The sequence below is a fragment of the Mytilus californianus genome, unplaced genomic scaffold (genome assembly GCF_021869535.1).
Source record: "Mytilus californianus isolate M0D057914Y unplaced genomic scaffold, xbMytCali1.0.p SCAF_10, whole genome shotgun sequence".
Lineage (NCBI taxonomy): Eukaryota > Metazoa > Mollusca > Bivalvia > Mytilida > Mytilidae > Mytilus > Mytilus californianus.
Window position 1 is genome coordinate 68,030,520 of NW_026262582.1, and position 17,559 is coordinate 68,048,078.

Below are 17,559 nucleotides of genomic sequence, written 5' to 3' on the forward strand. Positions count from 1 at the left end.
TACGCGTATGGTCTGATGTGAAAATATCAACAATAAAATCATCATAGATACCAGGATTGAACTTTTGTACGTCAGAAACAAGTATATGAAAGATAATGGAGGTAATGAAATGACCGTATCAGCAACTGGTCAGGAGCACCTGAGATCACTCCTGGTTTTTGGTGGTGTTCGTAATGCTCAGTCTTTAGTTTCCTAAGTTGTGTTTTGTGTACTGTTATTTGTCTTTTTAGTCTTTTTCTTTTGTTGCCATGGCTTTGTCAATTGATCTTCGTCTTATGAGTTTGAATGTCCCTTTGGAATCTTTCACCTCTCTTGTTTAACTTACCATTCTATACAGTTAAATAATTCAATTATAAAAAGAGTTCATCCGGGGCAACCGTATATCATTTTAATTCCACGAAATGAAAGAATTTGCAAAAAATGCTCCTCTGGCTGTATTGAAGATGAAATACATTTTTCAACTTCATGTGAAAAATTAAACTCTGATAGATATGCTCTCTTTGACTCTGTTTGCCATAAAATGCCAAACTTTACTTTACTGGACAATCAGCAAAAATTCATATATTTATTGAGCTGTGAAGACAATCATGTACTTAATGCTGTTGGAAAATTTATTCAAGTCAATATGAGTTAGAAGTATTTATTTCTCATATAAATATATTATATACTTTGAAACAAGGGCTTTTTACAGTCTAATTGTATTGTAATTGTGTATTTAAATTCTATGTTTCTATGCTAATCAATGTTCTTTTTCCGTATACATGTATTCTCTATATGCCCCTTGTGGGCCCTTAATTGGTAATAAAATATATCTTATCTTATCTTATCTCTTTTAATTTCTATGGCATTCTAAAAATGAAGTGATTTTGTATGATTGCCAATGAGAAAACTATCCACCAGAATGATCAGAAAATATTTCTCCCTCTTTATAATATCACTTGTGAAATACAAATTTCCTAAAAAAAGTCATCTGACAGCGAGATTTATAGATTATAACATGCCCTTTTCCATATTGGCCCTGGTATCATCCCGAGACTCCCATATCAGCCCGAGGCTTTAGCCGAGGGCCGATATGGGTCGAGGGATGATACCAGGGCCAATATGGAAAAGACATGTTATAATCTATTTATCACATATTTAAGTTCTACGGAAAAGAGAAAAACGTTCAATTATAACTATTTGATAAACCACAACAGGTAAAATCTAAAAAGATTTTATCACATTTTCCATTAATTTTTAATATGAACTGCATACAAAATTATTGTAACATTCCCCTTATTTTTGAATATGGTAATACACAAAAGCGAGAATTTGGCATAACTTGGCCTAAATCGATAATAGTTGGTTGGACATTGTTACTAGTGGCCATTGTAGCATAATTCTCATAATTTTCAATACTAACACCGTCATTGTTCGCTATTGTCGTGAAGGACGCAATGACGTCACTTCATTTGGAACCGGGACACAATAACCAATAACCACTTGTTTGCACCGGGCAGCAATATGAGTAGGACAATTGTGCGGTTATTACATATGCACAACCAATGTTTTCGTAACAAATATGTGATAAATATTTATATTGTACGGAAACCTGGTGTGTCCACTAACTGATATTTTAGTTTTGTATGTAGACATTTTCAAAATATTCCACTGGATTTAAACCGGCATCTTTAGGGTCTTTTATGTTGTTTTTTTTTTTTAGTTTTTAGTTTTTATATTTAATTTGGGGGGTCTGTGACATGAGTGAATTAAATCTTTTGTTGGTAGATGCCCATTATATAAAGTTTTATTAAAGTAACCATTCATATAATTGTATAGACTTGGTCATTCTTATATATCCGATATATTGGTTTCGTTGGTTGATAAAAGTCTAACGTTTGATATTGTCAGTTTTTATTGACTTCCCTTTTTTGTATTTACCTTGGAGCTCGGTATTTTTGTTACACTTTTTTCTGAACTAGTGCGCAGAGCGTATAACGACATAAATCTAACAATAACAAGTGAAATCATTCATGCTAGTACTCAAATATGCTTTTTACAATGAAAAACTGGATAGTTGACTATACATTTACACCATAACGAGTAAGTATAAATTTGGAATGTACTCAAAATTTGTCACCAGGAGAACCTTCAGATGATATTGCTCGGAAATAGAAGTAAAAAAATATATATATCTTTACTTGACTGGTTGAGTTGCTGCGCATTCTTCAAATAATGCAACAAAATATTATCCGATCTTTGAGCCTCCCCATGGGGTTTTTGATTATGTGATTATTCGGCTGTTTTTATAGTGATTATTTGATTACCAGACCAAATATTTCATGATTATTTGATTATCTTGTTTAAAAAAATAATTAATGATTATGTGATTATATTGGCAAACAAATTGTGATTATGTGATTACTTGAACACCCCCATGAGGGGCCTCATCTTTATCTTTACTGTCCTGTTTATTTATTTACTAAGATAAGAATTCTGAAAAAAAAAAAATTTATTAATTAGGAGTTATATCAAATCCGAGAAACATCCAATTAGAAAATATGTTTATTTAGACCAGGACAAATGAAATTTTTTATGCTAAAACATTATTATATAGTCTGTATATAAGTACAATTTTCTATTTGAGACATGGACAAAAGATACAGATTAAGATATAATACGTTATATAGACTGTCTAAAAATATAGTCCAGATGACATATAAATATGACTTATCATATAGAGTTGTCCCTCTTTGTCTTATTCTATGTGTCCCTATATATTTGTTGTAACATGTAATGTTAATTGATTGATTTATTGTTAGCTGCTTAACGTCCAGTGGCAAATATTTCATGCATGTTCAGGACGATTGTAATATGTAATGTATGCTTTGATATTGAATAATTTAGCTTTTCAAGAATATTTTGTTAAGATTTGTATACTCTAAATTAAGGCCTTTTAATAAGAAATAGAGAATTTTGATTGAGTCTGATGAGGTCATCTGTGGGTGTTATTCGTCAGTTTCTCTTGAGAAGGCATTATCACCCAAGTGATCATTTAAAATATATTTCTGGGAGAGGAATTTGTAAAAGTGAAATTCACTTGTTTTCCAATCCTAATAAACTGTCATATTGTAATGTTTACGTTAATATTTTCAAAATAAAATATTGTTTACACTAAAATATATTTCCTCCATAAGGCATGTTTTATTTTGGGTTTTCTTTGGGAGGTTCTTTTTGCAATTTGTTTTTGCTTTTTTTGTCTAAGGATGTTGTCCCGCCACATCTGCACTTCATCTCTATTAGTTCACACAATATTTTTCGCACAACAGTCAGTACGTCACCCCTATATGTCTACAGGTTATTTGTAACCCACGTGTATATTGGAAATTTTTCCATATTAGTCCCTGCAGAGAACTACAGATCTGCACTTCATCCCTTTCAGTTCACGTGATATTTTTCGCAAAGTAGTCAGTACGTCACCCCTACAAGTCTACAGGTTATTTGTCACCCAGGAGTAAGACTGGCCTCAAAGTCATTTGATCACCGGTGGAGGGTTTTCTTTTTAATATCAATAACGTGGCCATTCGATATACATGTAACATATTACATCTATTAAAGCCATAGACATTGTGTTAATTTTGTTTTTTTTTTGCTGTGTGGCGCCGCTTTTGTATATCTTGGCTTTATCATTGGGTCGTATTTATGAGTGGACGAAGCCAGAGTACCCGGAGAGAACCACCGACATTGGACATCATAATTAACAAACCTTATCTGTTAAGATTAAATTGTATACACCTCACCTCACAACTTCAGAGTTGACAGGCTTGTTTCATTTTCGGTGCTTTGTGTCTATTGTTTTTATGTTTGTTGTTTTTGTGTCTCGTACCGATCTTTTGAGTTAAACCAATTTCTACTGTTTATTACAGTTTGTTCTTATGTTGTGCTGTTACACCACTGTCTCCGGTTATGGGAGTATTGAGCGCTCACAAACATGTTTAAGCCCGCCACATTCTCTGGTGCAGTGGTTCATAGAAATAAGAAGATGTGGAATGAGTGCCAACCAGACAACTCTCCATCCATGTCACAATGTGTAAAAAGAAAACAATTATAGATCATTCAAAGTACGGCCTTTCAACACGGAGCCTTGGCTCACACCGAACAGCAAGCTATAAAGGGCCACAACATGACTATAAAAACAATTCAAACAGGAAAACCATCGGTCTGATCTACATAAAAAACGAGAACCGAGAAACACTTAAGAACCACATCAACAAACGACAACCACTGAAACAGGTTCCCGACTTAGGACAGGTGCAAACAAATGCAGCGGGTTTAAACGTTTTAACAGGCGCCAACCTTCACCCTAATCTGAAATATATATATATATATATATATATTTGTTATAAATAAGGCCGTTAGGTTTTCACATTTTTTATGTCAAGGCCTTTTATAGCCGACTATACTGTATGGGGTTTTCTCATTGTCGAAGGTGGCATATAATTACTTAACACCACTTCATTTTATTTCTTGTGGATAGTTTTCTCATTGGCAATCATACCACATCTCCTTATTTGTATATCACTAATGTTAACATTCGATATAACAGACTGTGTCTATTAAAGCTGTACTGATTAATGTTGTTAATAAAAAGAATAATATGTGGTATGATAGCCAATAAGACAACTATCTCCAGAGACCACATGACATAGAAGTTTTCAACTATAGGTTACCGTACAGTCTTCAAGAATGAGAAAACCCATACCGCATAGTCATTTATAAAAGGCCCGAAATGACAAATGTTAAAAATTATTCAAATGGGAAAACTAACGGCTTGATTTATGTACAGAAATGAACGCAAATCACATATGATATACAACAGCAAACGACAACCAATGAAATACAGGCTCTTGACTTGGGACAGACACATACAGAATGTGGGGGTTAAACTAGTTTGTTTAGTACAACAATAATCAAACTATAAAGATCAGTTGAAAAGGTCTTAACTTATTAGATCGATACAAAGCAGAAAAACATCTAACAAAAACACAGATCGGACGTTACAAGGTATGTATACATCCCCACAACAAAAAAGACACTAAGTATAGATCTGAGAGTACTCGCAGTTACTGACAGCTAGTTCAAAGTCATTAACAACTAATAAAAAAAACATGCATCTAAGACTAAAATATCAATCAGTACACATCCAAAAATCAATGGATTTAGTGTAAAGACGACATTAACAGCCAGAGAAAAACATGACCTTGTGCAATGCAAAGATACAGTTATCGACATATTGTAGAGCCATGAAAAAGCATTTGGATATACAAATAATATTTAGTTTGATTTTAATTTACTGATAATAAAATAAATATTTATACCAATATATAAAAACAATTTTAAAAGATCTAATAACAGTGTTGAATCGGTTATTTTTTTAGAATAAGTTTATGTATGAATATCGACAAGTTTACCCGGATTGATTCTAAATTTCCAGGCTCGGAAAACAACATATCCGTAAAAATTAGGATGTGCTATCACGTTTGAAATATGTTTTGTTTCTTTATTTTTTGCTGTCAGTCTGTAGCGCCACTTTCCGATACCATGGTTATATTACGGAGGTCATGTAATGTTTTACAGGTTGAGGAAGACAGAGTAACCGGAGAGAACCACCGAACTTCGACAACATAACTGACAATCCGTGTCTATTACAATTAGGCACACCTTGCCTCACATCCCCGAAACTGACAGGCAAGTGTTAATCACAGTATATACACTGTTTAGACCACTCGGCCACCAAGGCCTCATACTTACGTGTAAATCACTGCCCAGACCACTCGGCCACTGAAGCCTCGATCATACTTACATGTAATTGTGTGTCAATGACTTCATTTAACTGCATGATTGGGATATTGATGAATTGGTGTTCAACGTCCAGTGGCAAATATAACAGTCATATCAGAAAATAACATGTTTATATGTGATATGAATATATGTACCCTACTTTGTACTAGACCGACACGCTAAGTCGAAATTTTCAACTTGTAATTTCACATTGTAACATTCTGCGGAAAGACATGTCATCGTGCTCATGTAACATAAATTATTGTCCCCCATGAAATATTGTCCGTCGGACAAAATTTCACATAAAATATTGTCCGCAGACACTATTTCATAACGAAATAGTGTCCTTGTCAATGAAATTTTTTCATCTCCTTCAGGACAATATTTCACTATAAAACTCTGACCATGACAATATTTCACTATGAAATTCTGTCCATGACAATATTTTGACAATGTTACCTATTATGTCTGTTTTGTTCGCGCATCGTTGTAAATATAATGGAATTTGATGCGACTGTCATACAAGTGAGAGGTTTAGCGCTATAAAACCAGGTTCAATCCAACATTTTCTACATTTGAAAATGCCTGTACCAAGTCAGGAATATGACAGTTGTTGTCCATTCGTTTGATGTGTTTCATCATTTGATTTTGCCATTTGATTAGGGACTTTCAGTTTTGAATTTTCCTCAGAGTTCAATATTTTTGTGATTTTACTTTTCACTATGAAATTCTGTCCATGACAATATTTCACTATGAAATTCTGTCCATGACAATATTTCACTGTGATATACTGTCCATGAAAATATTTCTTAATCCAATTATAACAAAGTTAAAAGCATTACAAACAACAGTGAATCAACGCCTGGTAAATCTAAGAATCCCTAAAGTGGATACCTCTAGTTAAAAAGTGTACACAATCATGAAGCATGCACATTTTTAGATTTATAACTGAAATTATTTTGTAAAGCAAGTATATTTTATATTTCAAACAAATATTTATATTAACATAATCTAGTTAAACATTTGCATAGTTATGGTTGTCTTTCTGATAATGTTTTACATCTAACCCCCTTGTTTTATTAATTTTGTATTTACATTGTGATATAGATCAAATTTATTCGTTCAGTGTATGTTCACTTGTTTTTGTTAATATGTCTTTTGATTGAGTTAAGCCATTTCAATTGATATTTTAGTGTGTGTCTTTTTTTTGTTGTGATGTTACACTGTTGTTACAGGTAGGGTAAAGGTTGGCGCCTATTAGAACGTTTAAACCCGCTGCATTTGTTTGCACCTGTCCTAAGTCAGAAACCTTATGTTCAGTGGTTGTCGTTTGTTGATGTGGTTCATACGTGTTTCTCGTTTCTCGTTTTTTATATAGATTAGACCTTGGGTTTTCCTGTTTGAATGGTTTTACACTAGTCATTTTGGGGCCCTTTATAGCTTGCTGTCCGGTGTGAGCCAATGCTGTGTGTTGAAGGCCGTACTTTGACCTCTTCGACCTATAATGGTTTACTTTTACAAATATTGACTTGAATGGAGAATTATCTCATTGGCACTCATACCACATCTTCCTATATCTATACAGATACTTTATAAATGGTTAAGAGATTAAAGAATTGTCTAACGTATGTTCCATTGTACTACATTTTGCTATATAAAAATAAGTAGTTTGCTGACAATCACTTATATATATATTCAAAATTGAATTTACAAATAATATTCGTAAATACTAGATTGATGAATCTTTTTTGGACGGCATTTTGGAGGTACAAGAGTAACTGGAATGTCCTTTTCTAATACCTCCCGTTCATGAGACAAAATTACATGACAATCTGTCTATTGAATATTGTCTCAATATGCACAGAATATAACCTCCTTTTAACAGAACAAACTTTCGTGGTATTCAACTATAAAATATTGTCTATATGAAGACAAAATCTGATAATGAAAATTTGTCCTTCTCTGGAAATTTTTTCAGAGATGAGGACAATATTTCATGATACATAGTCATGAAATATTCTCTTAGGGGATAATATTTCATAGGACAATATTTTGCTTTACACTCAACCGTCCCCTAACCTGGGATAGTACATGGTTTAACAGCAATAAAACAAAACTGAAAAAATCAGTTGGAATTGACTTGACTAATTAGAACGACACGTAAGAGATTGACACGAAGCAAAAAAAGGCAACTAGTATTAAGACAAAAGACACAATGTATCAATGTGAGAGTAGTCGCAGCTACTGAAAGCCAGTGCTGGCATGCAAATATGGAAATTCCGGCATTATTGAAAGATGTGAGCTTATAGAAACTATTTTACCATGGGCTCAAAGGTCACTATTTAATTTGAATTTTGATTTCAAATATTTCCTGAAAGAGGCGTTGAAAAATTACAGGTTACATAGACCGTTAATGAGGGTCTTGATAGGGGTACTTTATTTCTTTGTATACCTGAAACCCCAGTAAGTCAACTGCATGACATTTTTTTATTTAGTCTAAAATCAGAATAATCCATAATTACAACTCTTTGGTAAATAATTTACAAAATAATTTTATTTTAAGTAAATCAAAAGTTATACATGTTAAATAGATCTAAGTAATTAGCGCAAAGACACTAAAAAATATGTTAAACTCAGCTTGAAGCATGAAGTCTAAAATTCTGTATATCTTACTCCAACCTTCGACTTTGTATGACCTCTTTTATCATGCGTGTCAACCATTTTTTTTCCCTAAACATATTGTTGCCCACATTAACGAGGGTGTGGATTTAGATTTACAGAATAGGGACCAATGGGCAAAAATATAAAGAATAGAGAAAAAAGAACCAAAAAATAAAGAATAGAGATTAATGAGGTGATTAGATATAACGAATAGAAAATAATAAGCAAAAAGTATAAAGAATAGAGAGAAATGGCCTAAAAATTAAAAAAAATACAGAAATAAAGTACCCCCAATCTGAGACTACTATTACACATAGTAGTCTTATCCCCAATCCAGGCCCTGATTAACGGTCTATGTAACAAACAGTGCGAAACGCAACTACGAATAATTCCGCAATATTGTATGTACTTCCGGTTTCAGAATTTATGCACTTGTACAGATCTGTGTGGGATTAAATCGATACTTTTCACATTTTAACAACAAAATTTGCCAGATTAACCTTGTCAACCAGGTAAGCAGAGGTAAGCACAGTCTTTTGATGGCGAGGCCTCTCCTCGATTCAGGTTTATAAATAACAAGATGCAATGACCAATCGGTTTTGTCAAGGATTTGTATAGTAAGATCCTTGGTTTTGTATATATTTGTTGGCGCTTGTGTATGTGTGTGCGTAAATTCCTCCGAGAGCTGCGAGGGTGTACAATCCCTATAAGGATTAATGGAGATGTGTCACTAACTTATATATACAACCCTACACCACGAATGGCGAACGTAGATACAAGTGTCTTGTCTTGGGGAGGGATAAATCCTACTTCGTAAAGAATCACTCGGATTCAAACAAAAAATTCTCTGAAACTGACATTATCAAGATGCTTGATTTTTTGATTGACAACATATTTGTTACGTTTGGAGGACGTGTTTTTCAACAGACTGTCGGAATTCCAATGGGAACCAATTGTGCCCCTCTTCTTGCCGACTTGTTTCTTTATTATTATGAGGCTGACTTCATACAGGAACTTCTTAAGAAGAAAGATAAGAAGTTAGCAATATCCTTTTACTTTACGTTCCGCTATATAGATGATGTTCTCTCACTAAATAATACAAAATTTGGTGACTATGTTGAACGAATCTATCCCATCGAACAAGAGATAAAGGATACTACAGATACAGTTAAGTCTACCTCATATCTTGACTTACATCTAGAAACTGACAATGAGGGTCGGTTGAAGACAAAACTTTACGACAAAAGAGATGATTTCAGCTTCCCAATTGTGAACTTTCCATTTCTATGTAGCAACATTCCAGCAGCGCCTGCATACGGAGTATATATCTCCCAATTGATACGATATTCCCGGGTTTGTATTTCCTATCATGATTTCCTTGATAGAGGAATGTTGCTCACAAGGAAGCTATTAAACCAAGAGTACCAAATGGTGAAGTTGAAATCATTCCTTCGTAAATTTTACGGACACCATCACGAGTTGGTTGACCGTTATGGAATAACCGTTTCACAGATGATATCAGATATGTTCCTTATGTCGTAACTACATTACCCTTCCCTTTTCACGAATGTGACCTACCGAATTAGACTATTTACCGGATTTGTAATAACATAAGCAACACGACGGGTGCCACATGTGGAGCAGGATCTGCTTACCCTTCCGGAGCACCTGAGATCATCCCCAGTTTTTGGTGGGGTTCGTGTTGCTTAGTCTTTAGTTTTCTATGTTGTGTCATCTGTACTATTATTTGTCTGTTTGTCTTTTTATTTTTGGCCATGGCGTTGTCAGTTTGTTTTTTTTTTTATCTATGAGTTTGACTGTCCCTCTGGTATCTTTCGTCCCTCTTTTAAACCAACAAAGCAAGCAGCTATAATGTTTTATATTCCTAGTAAGGCAGTAAGTAATAGTGACATGATGAATCATAACAAAATACTTCCCTGTGTGAATTTTATATTATATACATATATATACATTTAAAAAATGTATGAAATTTTATTGGCCCTACCTATGAAAATAAAAGAAGTACTGCCAAGTTTTTTCTGAAACAAATGCGGAAGATTTGGCCAAAACTGTAAAGATCAAAGAGAAAAACAATAGATCAAAGGATAATTCTGCCAAATAAGCATGAAAATGTGTGAGTATAACGCTAATTGCGAGAGACTTGGCAGCCCTGTAACAGTGATACAACAAATATGTACAAATGTATATACATGTACATGTATAAGGGTCTGGATGGGGTTTACAGAAGGAAAGAGAAAAATAGGCAAAATGTGCAGAATAGAGGCCCCATAAAATAAAAAAAAAGAAAATTAGGCCATAAAAGTTATAAACAGAGAATAAAAAAAATGTGGTACTGATAACACTGGAAAATTTTCAAGGCCTTGCAAGCAGGATATTTTTTTGTTTTTTTTTGTTTTGTTTTGTGTGTATCAAATAGTGTTGCTATAGACTAAATATAGAACAAATATTTATTTACTTGACAACTGGTATTAAACTTAGGTGACTTTTGAATAACATAAAAAACTGGTGTTAATGTATTCTATCTTGATAGAAAATACTGGCGCTTGGTGCCGAGTTGTCCATTTAGGCAATCTAAACAACGGGGGAGTAAAATCCCTTTAAATCACTGTTATCTTTCTGATCAGTTAAGCACTTTGGCGATCTAGAAACCAAAGCGGGAAAAAAATTACCATAACATTGTATGCTTCTAAACAACAAAACTGAAATGTATATGAAAAAATATTTGTCAACAATGCTGGATCGGAACTAGACACGGCGGTTTTTTTTTTTTTTTTTTTTTTTTTTTTTCATTTAGTCCGGAAAAAACCGACCGGTGGTTTAAATTAAAGCCTGTCGGTTATGGGGAAACCAACAATAACTTTCCATAGCCTACAGAAATGGATGACCCCCATCAAGACCTTCATATATAGTGACACATTTTATTTATAATTGTCTAGCAAACTGCAAATTTAAAAGGGCAGATAAATTATGAAAAATTGCATTGTGAACGCTTTCATGTGTTCACTTCTTACCAGATTTTTATGAAACTCATATCATAGCTTTATATCAGCAATGTCTCGAATGTCTGACTCAGTGCGAAAATGAGTGCCAAGGAATTATTTTTTAAAGAGTTATGCCCCTTCAAAATATGGATTGTATTGGAAAATTGCATATTGTTAGCGCTGTCATGTGTACAATTCAAGGAAGATATAATTTTATTTGAATAACATTTTATAACATCATGCCGATCCTGGCAAATCATAGTAATAACAACATGTACATGTAGGAGAAAATAATTCTGGACGTCAATCAAAAGAGGAAACATTTTTTCGTGTTTGATATGATTATGCAAATACACCTGGAATAATAAAGTACTTTTGTACTTAAGTAAGTACATTTAGTACAGTTGTGAATGTAAAAGTGCATGTCTTTTTTTTTAGTAAGTTCAAATTTTATAATTTACTGATGAGTGATACAAAATGAGTCAACGTTGATCAGGTAGATTTCTTTTGATTGAGATGATAAGTTTGATTGAGCCCCATATAAGTAAGTTACATGTATATGTACATTTGTAAATTGGTGACAGATAATTAAAAAGATGGAAAAAAATATGCTAAGTCAGAAATGTTGAAAAGAACTGTGAAATGTTTTATAACCATAATGAATTCATGGAATTTGTAAAAAAAAGAACTGAAAAAGAATGTGAGGCTTCTGGAATTATAGCTATGTCATGCCCTCTAAAAGGGGAGATAATTCTCTCAAGATTGGTTCATAAACAGTGAAAGCAGTCATTCCCAGGGTTGCCAGACATTGGGCAAAGACAAGTAAAAATTGTTTTAATCCAGTTAATATGGTTAAGTGGTATGCATAACTGGACCAAATGACCAGTAAAATTTTTAGTTTTGTCCAAATCATATGTGTCTGGTCCAGTAAAGAAGAATGTTTTACTTGACCAAATGTCCAGTTGATTTCTCTTAGCCTCGGGAACCACTGTGAAAGAGTATTTAACTTCATATTTTATGTCTCACTTAGTTCAAAACTGAAAATTACTTGTATTTAGGGTTTCCTTCCATACCCTTTTTCCCTTTTTAAATATTTTTTTCATACCTCAAAATGCCTACCCATACGTTTTCTTCTGACAGCCCTTTTGGTAATGAAACATCATGAAATTTTTGGACTGTCCTTCAAAAAGAAAATGAGCACTAAGAACAGAATCATATTACCTACCCTATTATTCTAAATGACGAAACCCTAAAAACACATATTATTGTTTGGTACACAGCTGAATGTCTGTGCTTGGATGATAATTAAAGAGCCAGAGCTAAGTCGGACTTTGTAGAAATGTTGTCGAACTGTGATTTAATATCAGGTCCATGCTCTATTATTTTCATCAACTGTAACAAAGGAGGTGGTATGCTGTCATCGATATATTCAGAGACCGAGAATCCAGAAAATGTTGTCCTTTTAGCAGCGAATCATTTCGGCCGTCTTTGCCATATGCGTGGTGTCATTGTAATCACATACAATCGCGATAGATGGTCCTATTTCTTTTTCAAACATCAAAAGGACATCTCTGCCTTTTGTGTGTGCTTCAAGTTCTGGCATCTTCTACAAATGCTTGTCCTTCAGGCGCATAGAATGTACCTGTGCAGAAGAAGAACCAAGTTGTTTCAATCTTTCTTCGGATATGTTTATCAGGTTTGCTTATCGAAACACCACTGACACTTCAGAATTTCTTTGAGTTTCAAAGATGTATGTTGCCGGCTCAGCTAATGTAGGTTCTTTCATTATATTGTCCTCCTGAGTACTACTGCTTTCGGCATCTGTTTATCTCTTCTTTGCTCTCTATCTGTTGTATACAGCTGCTAGACCACAAGGATGATACTTTAATTCTAGTGCTATGACATCACCAATTCTTAATTTTGCCAACAGTTGTTTATCCGGTAGCACTGTTGCACAATCCAATAATCGTGGGTTCATTTTCATTGTCATTGGCTCTCTTAAAGCAGATTAAGGCGACTCCTTATCCCAAATGAAACATTTATGCACATTTTCAACGAGATCTGGTTGTTGGTCTTTCGAACGAGGAGTACTTTTAAAACGTTTAGGGGACTTACATTCACTGGAACTTCCAGATGGCATTGTTGACATATGGCGTTTCTGGGCTCTCTCAAGTTTAATATTGTTCATTGTGCTTTCAGTTCCCTCTCCGTCGTTTAATCGCCGAACATCTAGAGGGATAGGGAGTGCATTGACTTCATAAAAAGGAATCTTTTTTTCCAACATTTTATATTCTTCATCTGACGATTTCAGTAGGTCCGTTGTGTCTTCCTAACAGAAACTATATTTTGTCCAATCAGTTTCCCAACTATCTGTTAAGGAAGTTAACAAGCAAATTATTTTCGCCATTTCAAAAATCAACTACTATATAAAGTGATCAACAATGCTACGATAGAACAATAACGTTAATATAGTCTGAGTAAAATATCTGAACACTTCTGATATTCAGGCTGAGGGATTCTCCTTTTACTACCCGTATAACAAGCTAACTGCTCCCATCTATGACTAGATCTGTTGCTTACATCTTATTATAATTATATGCTTAGACCTTAGCAGGGGGTCACCACATTTCGAAATTTTACGACATATAATAAATATGTTTGGTTATCTCGTCTCAAGCGGATACCATACTAACTTGATTTATTTTCTTTCTTTCTTTGCTTTACTTAATTTTATTTCTTTTGTTTTTTTTTTTTTTTTATATGTTTACTAATTTGTACTTTTTAAGTATATGGTATAAACCTCCCTCTGTCTCATTAAAAGAAACTTAAAGATTATTTAAATCCTAGATGTTAACCTTGGTAGAACTATAAATGTGTAAATAGCACATAATTATAAATACTTGTCTTTAAATCCACAGCTCTCATCTGTATAAAAGACTATTAAATTTAGCACCCCATCATACTATGTACATATCTTTGTAAATATTTAAGTGTTAAACCTATATCCCAAGTGGGAGTGCTCCGATACATAACGGAGGATAATACCTGTACAGAACAGATGAGGTTTTTTACCCACCACATTTACATGTGCCTTTGCTTATTCAATATTGTCCATTCGTCATAACTATATCATTATGTTTGTTGTTTACATAATTAGGTATCAGTAACAGAACTTTGGTTTTCTATGTGCATGTTTGTAAAATTTTGTATAGATTCGCTACAGTTTAAAAATGTATTGAATTGAGACTTGCTTAATGTTGAAGAATTTATATTGCCCACTTAATGTCTGTTTGGTAATTTTTGTTCACAGGTTGCTGACGCAATTATCGAACCAGTACTTTGAAACGGCCGGGGATTGAACTGTTAACCTCCCTCACTCGATAACTAATCATCTTAACCATCAAAGCAACACAAACTTTCGAATTCTAAATCTAGTTGAAATGCATAACAGTAATGGACACGTTAAATTTTTTAGGCCGGGGCGTCATTGGTTTATTTTTTTTTTTTTTTTTGGTTTTTTTTTGGGGTTTTTTTTTTTTTTTTACCATTTTTTTGATGTGGTTATTATACTTTCATATATGGAGTGTCTCAACAATTCATTACCTTTGGGTTACTAATTGAAAATCAATTGTTGTAGAAATATAAATGTAGGGCAAATATGATTTAAAGGTCAGGTATATATTTTAATATATATCAGCAAAGTGCGAATTCGTGTTCATTGGTCGTCCTGGAATATTTGAGATCCGACGGTTACATTTTCTTGTAATTTCCCTCTATTTTTGACATAATTTCATCTAAAGGACAACAATGGAGCATATAGTATCCATTAAAACGTATTACACCACCTCATTCTTAATGTGCTTGTTCAAAGTCAGCAGAGTGTAAATTAGTGTGTTCTTCCTTTTTTGTTTGTCATATTATTTTCGTAAATTGTGCTAGCATATAACAAATAGTTCGTTTTTCCTCGTTTGAATTGTGTTACACTTTGTGACACTTTGCTTAGTCTTTAGTTTTCTATGTTTAGTCATCTGTATTATTGTTTGTCCGTTTGTCTTTTTTATTTTTGGCCATGGCGTTGTCAGTTTGTTTTCGATCTATGAGTTTGACTGTCCCTCTGGTATCTTTCGTCCCTCTTTTGTCTGGATTGGTTTTTTTTTTATAGCTTACTTTATCGTAAGCGGTTCACTTATTGTTGAAGGCTGTACGGTGACATATAGCTGCTCTCATCCACGCCATGTGTTATCTGGTGGGTAGTTGTCTAGTTTGCAAACATAACATATATGTAATATACACCAGTTTTTCAAGGATATTCACGTGCTCAAAAACTAATTCCTAATATAAATTCAACCGCCGTCAATCGAAATTCCCCTTCTAAATTTAGCACTTTTTACAATTGTGTCAAAGGTGGCAATGCTGCTGCAACCAGATTATTAAATTAAAATGCACGTGCATATCAACAAATATTCCCGTGCAATGCCAGAAAATGACTAACCTGATCTAGATTATCTTCTGATAATACTGTTTGGTCAACAGTGAACGGGTTAGCTTTTTCGCTTTCCTGTTCCTGTGACATTACATGAAAAACTCAAAGCCTCATTTATCTGGTTACTTGAACAAAGCAAAAGTGTGGTATACAATATACAAACAGGACGGGAATTATTTTAGACGAACACATCTATACCGCTTCCGAAAACCTAAGGAATTCAAAAGTATAATTTACCAACATTTAGGTAAACACAACTACACTGTTAATTATCGAACTGTCTTGGATTAAACGACTGCAGAAGGCATATCCCCTGGTCTAAATGACAATATATACTTGGACAAGGGAACATATCTAAAACTTCTTCAATTGACATCATGAATATTGATGATAAAAGGCAACGTAATAATAGGTCTCATGACAAATGTATCAATCGAAATCAACGAATTAAACATCGTATAAATTATACACTTGATGACTATCTATCTTTAAAAACAATGGTAGGCATCAATTATTACGTAAACTGGGTCAAATACCAATAAGTAAATTACATGATAATTTCAAGGAGTGTGACACAATCTCTTTCTTCAGCCCGTTCTATGAATATTCGCGTATAATTACAGCTTTTTGGCTGTTCCCGCGTATTGATAAACCTGAAGATCATAAACGGCACTTTCTGAAAATTAAATATATAAACAGAGGTATTGATTTTATCAACTTATCGAGTATATTTAATGACTCTACCATTCAAAACTTTATACCTCCCTATTTTGATAACACAGAACCACCTATTATTTCGTACACATACAAAAATCCAGCAGCAGTTCAATTTTTAATTTTACGTCAGTAACATCAGACGTCAATGTAGAAAATAAAAACTCTTCTAACTTGAAACTGTGAATCGTCGAATTCTAGATATGATCCCTATGGCCATGCTATTAAGGGGGGCCTCAATATCGTTCAAGACAGAGAGGTTAAAAACTTTTTGAAAAAAGGACCAAAAATTCGGATATCACATTTTGAAAATAATTCAGAAATAAATAAAAGAGTACATAATACGCCTATTTTTAAAATAAGAAATAAACTTCAAGAACTTTCAAAGCGGTTTGTGTTTTTACCGGCCGACAAGCCAACAAACAATGAACACGGACGCAATTCCGTGCGCTCCACAGAGAGTCATCTAGTAAACAAACATATCATAACCACTTCACAGCTAAAGGCCTCTTTTGAACATTTGAAGGTTCCTACTATGTATTGGTTACATAAACCACACAATAAACCAGTAAAATATCGTTTTATCTCGGCCTCTAGTAAGTGTTCTACAACTTATCTTTCAGTGCTTCTAACTAGTTCCTTAACTACTACCAAAGAACTTATCATTAAATTTTGTAATAAAATATATGAAAATAGTGGAATTAACTATTTTTGGAGTGTAAAAAATTCTTTGGATGTTTTAGATAAATTACGTGCTTTTTGGTGGTCCTTTTGATTCTGTTGACAGTTTTGACTTTTCAACTATTTACACTGCACTTCCACATAATCTTATCAAACAAAAGTTTTCCTATTTAATTAAATGGTCGTTTGGTAAATCTG

General features: G+C 33.6%; 1 protein-coding gene across 1 annotated transcript in view; it reads left to right on the forward strand.

Moving 5' to 3' along the window:
* The first annotated feature begins 8,974 nt into the window (after positions 1 to 8,974).
* LOC127718404 (anion exchange protein 2-like) overlaps positions 8,975 to 17,559 on the forward strand; it is a 136,810-nt gene continuing 128,225 nt past the window's right edge. Inside the window, exon 1 of the mRNA XM_052224410.1 lies at positions 8,975 to 8,993. The gene's annotated coding sequence lies outside the window, so the exon portion shown is untranslated. The remainder of the gene's footprint in view (positions 8,994 to 17,559) is intronic.